Source organism: Camarhynchus parvulus, chromosome 2 (assembly GCF_901933205.1).
Source record: "Camarhynchus parvulus chromosome 2, STF_HiC, whole genome shotgun sequence".
NCBI lineage: Eukaryota > Metazoa > Chordata > Aves > Passeriformes > Thraupidae > Camarhynchus > Camarhynchus parvulus.
This window is the reverse complement of record NC_044572.1, coordinates 3,202,296-3,215,152: the sequence shown is the minus strand read 5'-3', so window position 1 is coordinate 3,215,152 and position 12,857 is coordinate 3,202,296.

Sequence of the window (12,857 nt, the reverse complement as noted above, 5' to 3'; positions counted from 1 at the left end):
GGCTTTCTCTCATTTCTCCTGTGGTGACTCCACAAGGCAGAGAGGAATGAATGAATGAAAATTCCTGAATGAAAACTCCTCTGTTTGAATGGCCACATAGGAGGATAAACCCAGGACAGATTAAAAGTGTTCTGGGGGAGAGGGATGGCCTGAGGAATCCAAAAGATAAGAGATATCTCCTTAAGGGGCATTGAGTGGGACAAAATAATTTTTCAATGTTTCCGCTGCAAGACAACCTGAGGTTAAAGAGTGAACCTTGACTCTGAGAGATCCACCCCAACGTCATTGATCTCCACTTCCAGCCCTGCTTTTCCCACATGCACCAAAGTCAATAGGATTGATCTTTGTGCCTGAGCTGGATCTGCATTACAGATTCTGAAATCATATTTATTATGCTGCTCCCTGGCTTCAGAGTAGATCTATGCTTTCTCAGAGAAAGACATTTCCAGGAACACTTTTCAGTTCTCTGCCACAATCTACCTTCTTGGACAGGAGTTGGAAAAGTAGATTATTTTCTCCCAGAATTCTTATATTTACTATTTTAGCTTTGATATTTCAGATTATTGCCTTGTGTTGCAGGCTTATCATGATACTGAGATCTGTTCATGCAATCACCTTTGGCTGTTTTGGTTTGTTTGGTCTCAAGGACAGGAATTGCAATCATAATTCTTGGATTTGGATGAGAGTTCAAATCCTATAACCACTTATTTAAGATATAATTGCTAGGGATTTAGTATTTTTAACCAAGAAAATTTTGAGAATGTAGTTACAAACTGTGACATCTGGCTGGTCATGTAAGTGGTGCAAAACATCATTTAAAATACTTACAAATATTTTAACATGGTCAGAACTCTGCTGACACACAGATAATATCTCTCCTGACGGATCAAGGTGCAGCATCCGGTTAAAAAAACCAAGAAAGATGAAAAAATAGTTCACAGCCTGCTCCTTGGACATCCCACCCCAGCCAAGAGCAAGACCATGAGTGAGGCCTCTGGAAGGGATTAAATGTGCTTTAAATGATGTGGGCAAGAAGAGGAAATCATATGGCTTTGAGTAACCTCCCATCCCACCCATGGCTGGGTCAGGGATGATTTGCAGAGGTCCCAAGCCAAGCATGGACCAGGCTGAGGAGCAGAAATGCACCAACAACAGTTCCTGAGAGGAGGAGGATGGCCAAAGGGGTTGGAAGCACATTGACACCAGTGTTCCTGTGTTAGTTAGGAAATGGAGTGTTGCCTTAGATTTTAGCTTTTATATTTTCAGACTCTGTGCTGCTTTAGTGTGTGGGTCTGAGCTTCACATCAGGGCATGGTGAGCTCTGTGCACAGAGCGGGGAGACAAAACAATTCCTGCTCCAGCTGGGCACCAAGGACAAATGATCCAAATCTCAGCCCCAAGAGCACAAACCCCGTGGGCTGGAGAGAGAAAAACAAGCAGGGTGGGACTGCAGGGGCTAAAGCTGGAATGGGACAATGAAGTGCAAGATGCAAATGGAGCAGAACTGATCCCAGGGAGAGACCCCGGGAGCGCTCGTGCATTTTGGGGCCATTTTGGTTCATCTTGGGTGCAGCCCTGGCTGGGCTCTGGCGCTGCCCAAGGTGCATCCATGGAGGCCTTTTAATAAATCCCTGCTTTATTCTTTAACTTTGACTAGTCTCTTTTCCAAGTGAGGAGCAATCAGTACCCAAGGCAGGGTCTGGAGAACACTTCCCCATCCCAAGAGAGCTCCTGGTGCTGCTCTGGGCTGGATCTCTCAGAGGACAGAGCTGTTGGACAAACCTTGGCCAGCACTGGAGCTGTTGGAGGAAAAGCTGGAGGGAGCCTTGGCATTGGCTCCCCTGGAGCAGCTGGTGAACTGCTGTGAGGCAGGAGAGGCACAGATGGGGAAAAGAGGGTTCATATTTAGGCCAGCACAAGGGGCTGGTCTTGAAAGACCAACCAAGATAAGGTGAGGCAAATTCCTTCTTCAGGAATGTGCAAAATATCCCATGCAAACCATCTGGTAACACCCCATGGATCTCAGGACCCACTTATCTATTTATGGAAAGAATGGCAAAATATGCCAAATGTGATTCATGTGGTTTTATCCAAGCCAAAATTCACCACAGCTACCTAAAAATTAGGGTTTTTAATTCTATTAAAAAGAGTTTGTAAGCTGTGGAAATAGCTCAAGTATTTATGCTGTGGAAATAGAAGCTTTTCCTAAAAGGGAATTATTCCAACAAAGGCTGATGCTGAAAATGCACAGATTGTCGTGGCTGATGCTAAAATCTGAACAGTTTAAGTTAAATATATAGAATTTAAATAATAGTTAAATATATAGAATATTAAGTTAAATATGTAGAATTTCACCTTTATGACTTCATCCTTGCCCATTGCAGACTGTTTGCTCTGAGTGTAACTTCTTGTGTGATAAAGATCTCAGTTCTTTTTTTCTTTATAATTCCACGAATTTGTTCGGTGTTTGTTCTGTTTGTCTTTCTGGGTTTTTAATTGAATTTCTCCTTATTTGCTTGCTTTTATGCTTTCTGCAAGGAAAATATTAGATTTTTTTCTTACACGGAGAGTAATTGCTGGGAAAAAAATAAGAAAATGCTAACTTCAAAGCCCAGGTCTTCAACAGTTTGTGCATCCCTTCTATTATTCCTCAAATGGAAGGAGATAACTTTTAGGAAAAGAGACAACATAGTACCTGCAGGTAGAATTCCTTAGCTAGGACCCCAAAATTATTTTTTTTAAGTGAAACATCCAAAAAATTAGCCCTTTTATTAAGATTTTTATTAACAGTGTGGTAAACATTTCATTTGTTCAGCTTGGCACCCATAGTGCTCAAGCCAAACATTCACTGGCAACATGAGCCCAGCTGACCAAACAGCATTGTAGCTCCGGTTTTTTTTTTTTTTTTTTTTTCCTTTTGTCTAAAGAGTTTAATTCAAAGAAATGACTGTAAATGCTTGAATTTGTGCACGTGTGAGAGGCTTTACCCTGTTCTTACAGCCTGAGCTTTTCCAGCAGTTTAAACAACTTACAGGAACACTGCTATTTTTAGTTCAGTGTTTTGAAATATTTGACCGTCTTGAACATTAACTCTTGGTGCAGCTGATGAGGAGAATTTTACTTCCCTTTTGCATTATTATCACAGGTAGGGACAGTCACAATGTTCATGGTTACAACTGCCCAATATTTTTATTTATATAAGCCCACATTTCATAGCTTATAGCTTTGCAAAATTAACAAGTGTGGGCTGAAATGGTCCAGTTCCCATTTCTGCCTCATGATGATTTCTTCTTTTAAAATTAATTTTTAAAAACTAAAAATAAATCTGTCTCTGAGAACAACAGTAAGAGAAAAAATGTTGCCTTGTTCATGCTAAAAAAAAAATTGATGACTTTCACCTTTTTTTCTCTTGTGCTGCTGGTGGAAAAGATGGTGTTGAAACCCCAAGGGCAGAACCACCAACTTTTCTGTCAGATGTGGCTTATTTGTCACTTCTGAAGAAGAGCCTGGTTTGAGAAAGACAAAAACCTCTGAAGTATCACCAACTGCACACAGACAGAAGAAGCAACTCTGAAATCTCCTTGGATGCCTCAAACTCTACAGCAAAGCATCGCAGGACCCTAAATCCAGAGGGACAGGGCAGTGAGTGATCACCCAAATGGATTTAGCATCCATTCCAGACACCAAAGGAAGAAGCAATTTTCATTTGTCTCAAGTTTTTCTTCTTTTTGTGCCCTCAAGAAGAGGCCAGCCGTGGTATTTGGGGTTCCAATGGACATCCAAGGTGCAGAATTCAGGGAAAGAGCTGGGTAAGAGCACGGCCCAGCCCTGTTGAGCAGAGTTGATTTTCCACAAGCAGATCGAGGGTCTGAAGTGGAAATGTCAGGAGTGGAAATGGCACAAAGCTGTGTCAGAGGAGTTTTGTGTTGGAGATCAGGAAAAAGTTCTTCCCCCAGGGATGGTCAGGCACTGGACAAGTTCCCCAGGGGATGGTCACAGCCCCAAGGGTGCCAAAATTCCAGAAATGCTTGTGCAATGCTCCCAGGCACAGGGTGGGATTTTTGGGGTGTCTTTAGGGTCAGGAATGGAACTGGATGCCTTGAAGAAGAGACCAAAGGGTCCTGAGAGACACAGGATGAGGTCATGATCACCCTGGATTTAGGGCACAAGCCTGGATTCCTGCACTGGATGTGGAAGGAGCAAACACCTTGTGACACTGATTTAGGACAAAAGAAACCCTCAAATACCAGGAGTTCTCTTCTGGATGGGCCTGTAATGCCTTTTAATTAATGAGATATCCCTATGAGTTGGTTGTCCAAAGCAGAATGATGCCTCAGATTTAGCTTTTATATTTTCAGATTCTGTGCTGCTTTAGTGTGTGGGTCTGAGCTTCACATCAGGGCATGGTGAGCTCTGTGCACAGAGCAGGGAGACAAAACAATTCCTGCTCCAGCTGGGCACCAAGGACAAATGATCCAAATCTCAGCCCCAAGAGCACAAACCCCGTGGGCTGGAGAGAGAAAAACAAGCAGGGTGGGACTGCAGGGGCTAAAGCTGGAATGGGACAATGAACTGCAAGGTGCAAATGGAGCAGAACTGATCCCAGGGAGAGACCCCGGGAGCGCTCGTGCATTTTGGGGCCATTTTGGTTCATCTTGGGTGCAGCCCTGGCTGGGCTCTTGTGCTGCCCAAGGTGCATCCATGGAGGCCTTTTAATAAATCCCTGCTTTATTCTTTAGCTCTGTCCAACCTCTGTTCTAGGTCAGCCTGCACAAGGCATCAGGAACAATTAGAACATCCTCCAGCTGCCCTCCAGCACAGCCCCGGGGTGGATCAGCCCCGTGCTCAGGGCAGGGTGTTGGAATGTGCTTTTCCACACAGGAATGCTGCAGACAATCCCCTTTTGTCCTGCTGTTTCTAAATCCTTTGAGCAGCACATTGTGCACTCCCTTTTCCAACACAGGTGCGCTCCCTTTTCACTGCCAGTTCCTGACCTCACTGGGGTGAGTTCATGAAAGCTGAAAACTCTTCTTTTGTGCGACTTCTCCGAGTGAGAATGAGTTTGTTTTGGAAGCAGAACAAGTTTTCCTCTCAGTTTTTGGGCAGGAGTCCATCTGACACTGAACTACCTGGAAAATATCTCAGAGGCAGAGTTCACTTGCTGCAGCTCAAGAGGATTTTACTGCAGGTTAAAGAGAAAAGTTTTACCATTGTTCCCTGCCAGAAAAAAAAAACAAACAAAACAAGATTTCCCTATCTTATTATAGGCAATAAAATATATGGCAATAAAAACCGAATAAAAAAACAAAACAAAAATAAAAATAAAAAACCCACAAAAAATAAACACAAAACAAAAAACAAAAACAAAAAAAAACACCAAACAAACAAACAAAAAACAAAAAAAACCCCAAAACATTTGGACTTTTCCGGAAAAAATTATTTTTCACAGTTCTATTCTTATTATATCTCAAGCTGAAAGTTTATGGCAGGGTTGTTGCATATGTTATTGGAAACAAAGCATCTGCTTTCCTATTTCTCAAAGTTCTTTGGAGAAGTTCTGCTAATTCTATTATTGTAGTGATACATATGGATGACAAGTAGTATTTTGATGCTGTTTGATATGAAATTCAAAAGAACATAATGCCAAAAACGAAAGAGAAAAAATCAGAACATGCTTAAATTTTTATACACCTTCTCATGTAGGAAAAAATAGCATGGCCTTGTGGTAATTTGGGATGTTGGATTAAATAATTCAAGGGCATTTATTCAGTTTTCTAATACAGCAAAATTTATACTCATTTCCATAACTTCTCACAATCTGAAACATCAGGGTTAAGCATAGGTTTTTTGGGGTTTTTTTGCTGATCTCTTTAGTGAAGAGAAACAGAAATTCCTCCAGGGGAGCCAGAGTCAGATGTGTCTCATCTCATTTGATTCAGAGGGAACTTCTCTTTTCCAGGCAGTTTTGCCACCTGCCCTGGGCTGCCAATATAAGCTGGGATGAATCTTCCCAGCTGCCACTCCACAGGAAAATTAAGATTATTGCATCAGAAAAATAAAAAATCAGGAAGCCCTGAGGGCATGAAGGAGGATGAAATACAAACTGCAAATCCGTGGGCACTGGATGGGATTCAGTACCCAACAGGAGCCATGTAAAATGAGTGGGTTTGTGTGAGATGGAAGTCCAGGTACAGCCAGCATGGACAGGTGGCTTCTCCAGAGGAGGGGAGATGATCTCCCTGTCATAGAAATTTAAAATATAGAATTTTAAAATATTTTAAAATATTTAAAATAAGGAAGGGCACTGCTTCATTCCACAGGCCTGCACTGAGCAGCTGTTGTGAAAATAGCAATAAAAACCCAATAAAAAATCTTAATTTCTACAAGACCCTGGACGAATCATTAACCCACTTTGCAGATTCTTGTCTGTTTCCCTACAGGGATTGTGCCTTGACAGCAAGAAGCAAAAAAATTACATTAAAATTACTTTCTAATTGTCAATAATTAATCAAACTAACAACTATTGTTCCAGGCTCCACTGGATAAATAATTAGTCCCTATTGGCCTCATTTCTCCTCTTTAAAATGGAAATAGAAAAGCTGGTTTTGACAGTATATTTTGCTTCTAATTTCTCTGAATGGTCAGTTTTCTGGGAACAGAACAGGATGTGGCACGTGACAGGAAAATTTTCAAACTGCTGCTGTAGTAAACATAAAGAAACAAGACTAATACAGTTATTTTTGGAGGTGGTAGCCCTGCAAATATGGACTGCACATCTCTAGATGGGGCAGATTTATTCCATTTGCCTCACTGATTTTTTAAACTTTGTGCCAGGAATGCAAATAATAATCTGCTTTATCATTTAGCATCAATAACACACTAATAATGTATGTTAAATAAATTTAAATAAATTTAACATCGAGGATTCTTTACCAACACCCATGTTTGAGACCCTTGGCAGGGAATTTGTGGCTTAAATGCACTTTTTTCATTTCATATTTCATAATTTCATAATTACCCCAAACCCCAGGAAGCAGAGCTATCTGCTTACACCTCTTAGATATTTTATAGCTACAAATGTCCAGTTAAATCAAGTGATTTTCTGGTTTTTAGGCCAAATTCATGCAGAGACTCTCATCTTTAAAGCTAAAGAATAAAACCATTTCAAAAAGCACTAAAACCAACAATCCCAAACACAAACTGCTTGTTGGGAATGGCTCCTGCAGCACTGGCAGTTCTGAACCATGCCCAGAGTTTTTGGGGATGTTGCTGGAGTCTGCTGGCCCAGAAGGGCTGTTCCTAAAACTTTAAATCTTAAATTTTAATATTTTAATTAAAAAGATTTTAAAATTTTAATCTTAAAGCTTTTAAAGTCTTAAAACTTTACAAATAAACCGATTTACACCCTGCAATATTCCTTGCCTCTGTTGAAGTTGCCAATATAGAAATAACTCTATGAAAAGACATTTCTTGCAATAGAATAACAAAATTCTATTATTGAATACATGGGAAAAATATTATATTTTCCAGGTGTTTGGATGCATTAATATATCATTTGGAGAATTCTTGATTTTTTTTTTAATCAGAAAAGAAAAATCTAAAAATTCAAATAAACTTTTTGACAAATGCTTTGCAGGCACATTCTGGTTTACACACCCAAGGGCTGAGCCACAGCAGCTGAAGGTTTGAGGAAGAGCAGAATTCCCAGCAGCACCAGAATGATGCTGGATTTCATTCCAAGGAAAAGCAAAAGTGCAGAGCTTGCACTTCCCAGTGTTTGAAAGAACACTCCACACATAAACTCAGAGGCAGAAATAGAAAGGAAGGAGTAAAACTGAGGATTCCTGCACTGCTTGCCATGTTTCAAATAGGTTCAGGTAACTCTTTGAAAACATAAACTCCAGCCCTGTGAGAGTGAGTGCTCTCTGCTCTGGATCAAACCTGAGGCTTGTGATGATCTTTTTGGGCCTTAACATCAACAAATCCTTTAAATAAATGTGCAATTCCTGCTTCCCTCTGTGTACAGGATGGCTGCTCAGAGATGTAGCCATGGAATGGCCATTCCAGGCACTGGACATGTTTAAAATCATAAAATTAAACATAATACACTGCAGTACTACTTTTTTTTTTTTTTCCTTTATAATCACTCTGGTTTTCCTCTGACCACAATCCCTCAGTTACATCAGGCGCAAAGAACCTGTTCTTGTCTGATTTTGAGAGCTGAACCACCCTAAATGGATCTTGGTCCTGCCTAAAATCTCCAGAGGAAGGCAAAGGCTGGAGGAGCAGAGCTGTGTCTGAGCTGGAAGGGGGGATTCATCTCACCCAACCTTTACATATCTAAACCAGAGCCAGGAAATCCCAAACAAAACCTCAGAAATTGTCTGAATTTGGAGAGTGCATTTTAAAGCTGCTAAAATGAGAAAAAGTGAGAGGAAGGAAAGGAAAGAATTGGGCTGTAACTGGTCTCTAAATAAAATCCTTTTTCCCTTTTGCCTGGATTTACCTTTTATTTCTAACATTTCCATTTTCCAAAATATTTCAAATTTTTTTTTCTGTTCTGATATAAACCCATGATTCTGACATCTGAAAAAAGAGGAAGAACCACAAATATTCTAATTTGCAAGATTTTTTTCTGAAGAACTTCAGGTCAGATCAATGTATTTAGCACAAAATATTTCCCTTCTTTGCCCTTTTTCCAATACTTCATCTGCCCACCATTAGAATAGAAGCTCCTTTTAGACATGAGCACCCCTTCAAGAGGTTTCTTTGAGTTCCAAACACTGTCCAGGGAGATGATGGAATCCTTTATAGGACCACAAATGCTGTGAAAGAAAGAGAGAAATTCCACCTTGCCAGGCATTTTGGAAGTAAATACAAGGGATTATTTTTATTTCCTAGAGAAATGATCAGGAATATCTAGAATTGTTCAAGATGTAGCCAGAGGGGAAGGGAAGGGAAGGGAAGGGAAGGGAAGGGAAGGGAAGGGAAGGGAAGGGAAGGGAAGGGAAGGGAAGGGAAGGGAAGGGAAGGGAAGGGAAGGGAAGGGAAGGGAAGGGAAGGGAAGGGAAGGGAAGGGAAGGGAAGGGAAGGGAAGGGAAGGGAAGGGAAGGGAAGGGAAGGGAAGGTTATAAATCCTTGACTTAACTTGCAACTCAATGCAAGTTAACTTGCAACCCAAGACAAACAAATGTCTCATTTTTCCTGAGTTTTCTTGAAGCCTGATGAAACTATTCAAACCCAAATGCTCTGAGGTATATCACAATGACAACAAAAAAGGCATTTCTGAGGCAAACTCAAACATTCCATGGTTGTTGCCAGGTTTGAAAATGACTGTGGCCCAGAAGGTCACGGGCAAGAGATGCTGACGGAATAAAAGCACCAGGTGTGGCATTGCTGCCATTTTTTATTGGGTGTAGTTTAGCAAAGGGGGTGGGGAACAATGCCAGGCATGATAGCTGTGCTTTGCCTCCAGTGGAAATGTGAGGCTGTCCCCCAAAGGGAGAAACTAATAGGCTTAATTAAGATATAATTGAGACTTTTTATGAATTTGAAAGAAATAATCTCTCCCTACTTCCCCCCAGAAGAGTCAAGGCCCACAAGCAGCTGATGCTGTCATTAGTGATGCTGAGAGGCAGCTGCTTTCTCAGGGTGGCATTTTTATTGCATTTTTCATCCTATTAAGCACACAAAGGGCTGTGTGGTTTAAATGATTAACTAATATTTAGGAGTTAGCACATTTATTTTTAAAATAGAAGTGAGATCTTTCCATGTCAAACTTGTCAGCAGCCTTTACTACCTTGATTCACCATGGGAAAGCATTCTTACCCTGTAGTAGCTTCTAATTACACTTCTTTTGAGTCTGAAATTCCTCAAATCATGCTTGTGATTAACCATGTCAGGCCTGTCAAAATACATGAGGGTTTGATGGGCTTAAATCCAAAGCAGCATTGCACAGAAGAAAGTGTCAGTGCTCGGAATTTATTCCTGCCTTGCCACCTCTTTTTTTGTGGTGGCACTCTTTGTAAAGTTCACTCAAAACACTGCTATGGCCAGCAATGTTCATAATCTTATTTTTTTTTTAACTAAAAATAATTTCCATGTTGTAAATACTATTATACACATCTCCCGAAGTTCTGTTGTATTTTGTTTATGAAGCCATGGAAATTACTCTGAAAATAAAACGAAATTAAAAAATTCTGTTAACAGGAAGGAATTGGAGACTGAGAATTCCAGAAGGCACAAGGAATGTCCATCCCTAGGTGTGAAGTAGAGAGGTGGAAAAGACTAATTGAATTCTTCATTTGATCTCTCAAGGAATTGTAAAGTAATGCAAAGATGGAGGAATAGGGTTGTTTAATTCAAAGGTTAAAAAATAAAATCAGAACAATCATGCTTTATAAAAATCAAGTTAATCAAGCAAAATATTTTCAAGATTGGGAAACCTCATATGGTTCTACAGAAATGGAGCCATTGAAGGAATTCAGATATTTAAATGCAAGTGTCTGTAGGTGAAAATGGTCTGTGAACACTTATTGTGGATGTCTAAATGGTGTTATCAGCAAGAGATAAAAAATATCAGCTCAATCTAAAGCAAAAAATTGAAGTTAAATTCTCTCATTGATTGTCTGGCCTTGATGCTCATGGACTGCCAATAGTGGCCACTTGGCCACTGAGCTGAAGCACAGGAACTTATAAAAATCACATCTTTAAGTGACTGAATCCAGGTGAACCTGATTCACTTCAGCTTTCAACCTCACCTTGTTCCCCCTTGTTCTCCTGTGTTGGAACCCTGGCTGCTGAGAATTTCAGATTTCTGTGCTGCCAGGCACTGACCCCCAGGAGAACACTGCATTGACCTGAGGCCGTGGAGAAGCTTCCAAAATGGAATGAGAGAACTGGGATTGTGGGTGTGGAGTTTGGATAGAAGTGTGTGAGATCACAGGGTGGGAAACTCAGAGTTTGAGGGTTTAGAATAGAGTAATGCATATAAAGCAAGATGGAGGTTTTAGGACGGAGGCTGCTCCTTCTTCTTCCCCTTCTTCTCCATGGGTTTGAGTGGTTTTGTGTAATTGGATAAAAAGTCCCCATTGCAGCCACAGGTGGTTGATTATTGGCTTAAAAGTAAAAATAATTGAGGTGTCATTTCTTAATTGGACGGTTGATCCTTCAAAGGCCTTGTAGAGAGAGAGATGGGGCTCCATGTTTAGTTTGTGAGAGTGAAGTGCTGCAGAGCTCAGGGTTTGTGAGAGTGTGACACAGATAAGAACTGATAAACATCTGAGCCCCAACAAGAAATACCATATCGTGCATTTAATCCTGACCCTGCCAAAAAGATATTAAGGCTCTACATCCACCTGTACTAAAATATCCTGAGGGGCGTTGGCCCTGCTGTGTTTGTGGAAATCTTTGCCTGGGGCCAAGCTCACCCAGGCTATTCAGGTGCTACCAGACTATCAAAAATTACCGAATCTGATTAGTTCAGAAAACACGTTAATTTCTTAGCAATAAAATTCACAAAATGCGGGTTATTTTTTTCTTTTTTAATTGAACCCATATTAATTAAAAGAAAATGTCTTGCAGCGTTGAGTCCCACTCATGGCTCCCACTAAGAGGGAGCAACTTGTTGGAAATGGAGAGGTTTGTGGGATCAGAACAGGCTGACTAAGGAAGTGGTGGAATCACCATCCTTGGGAGTGGTTTTATTTTATTTTATTTGAAAAAACGGGATGTGGCACCAGGGACGTGATTTAGTGGTGGCCAGGGTGGTGCTGGGTGAAGGGTTGGACTCAATGGTCTTGGAGTTCTTTTCCAACCTTGACAATTCTGAGTATTTGCAAGAACATCTCAGCTGGTTTTTAGCAGTGGATGGTTTATGAATAAAACTGGCAAATAAAGTTCCTTCATCTCTTCAGCGCTCAGAGAACTTTGGGACAGGAATGGAATGTGAGTAAAGAGTGACTTCCCACTTCAGACGCCTCAAAGACAGAGAATCCTTCATCCCATCTGCTGGGGAAAGCTCAGGTTGACATGAACAGCCTTTATTTCCACCTCACATGAAGGGCAGACACCTGCGTGTTTATTCTGAACCCTTTTACAGGAACAGACCCAAAATATCTCCTGATCCCCTCGCAGATTAGAAAGATGGGGACAGTTATCTTTTTTCATCTGATAGAACAGAGACTGGACAGAACTAAAGAATAAAGCAGGGATTTATTAAAAGGATCTCCTCCATGGATGCACCTTGGGCAGCACAAGAGCCCAGCCAGGGCTGCACCCAAGATGAACCAAAATGGCCCCAAAATGCACGAGCGCTCCCGGGGTCTCTCCCTGGGATCAGTTCTGCTCCATTTGCACCTTGCAGTTCATTGTCCCATTCCAGCTTTAGCCCCTGCAGTCCCACCCTGCTTGTTTTTCTCTCTCCAGCCCACGGGGTTTGTGCTCTTGGGGCTGAGATTTGGATCATTTGTCCTTGGTGCCCAGCTGGAGCAGGAATTGTTTTGTCTCCCTGCTCTGTGCACAGAGCTCACCATGCCCTGATATGAAGACCCACACACTAAAGCAGCACAGAATCTGAAAAATATAAAAGCTAAAACCTGAGGCCTCACATCCATATTGTCACCTCAGAGCCAATGTTCATTCTCCCTGTTTGAGGCTCCATCCCATTATTATTTATCAGCTGTGCTGCTGAAAGCCCTCGAAGCTCCAGGCTGGAGTCACTTGTGCTAAGTGCTCTGTGGCCATAAATTATGGCACAGATCTGGTCCCAAAGAACAAATTGTCTGAAATTTTCATGTTCTGAATAAAAAAACATGTAAAGATGTAGGGCCACCAGGGACCTCAATTTTTTTCCTCAA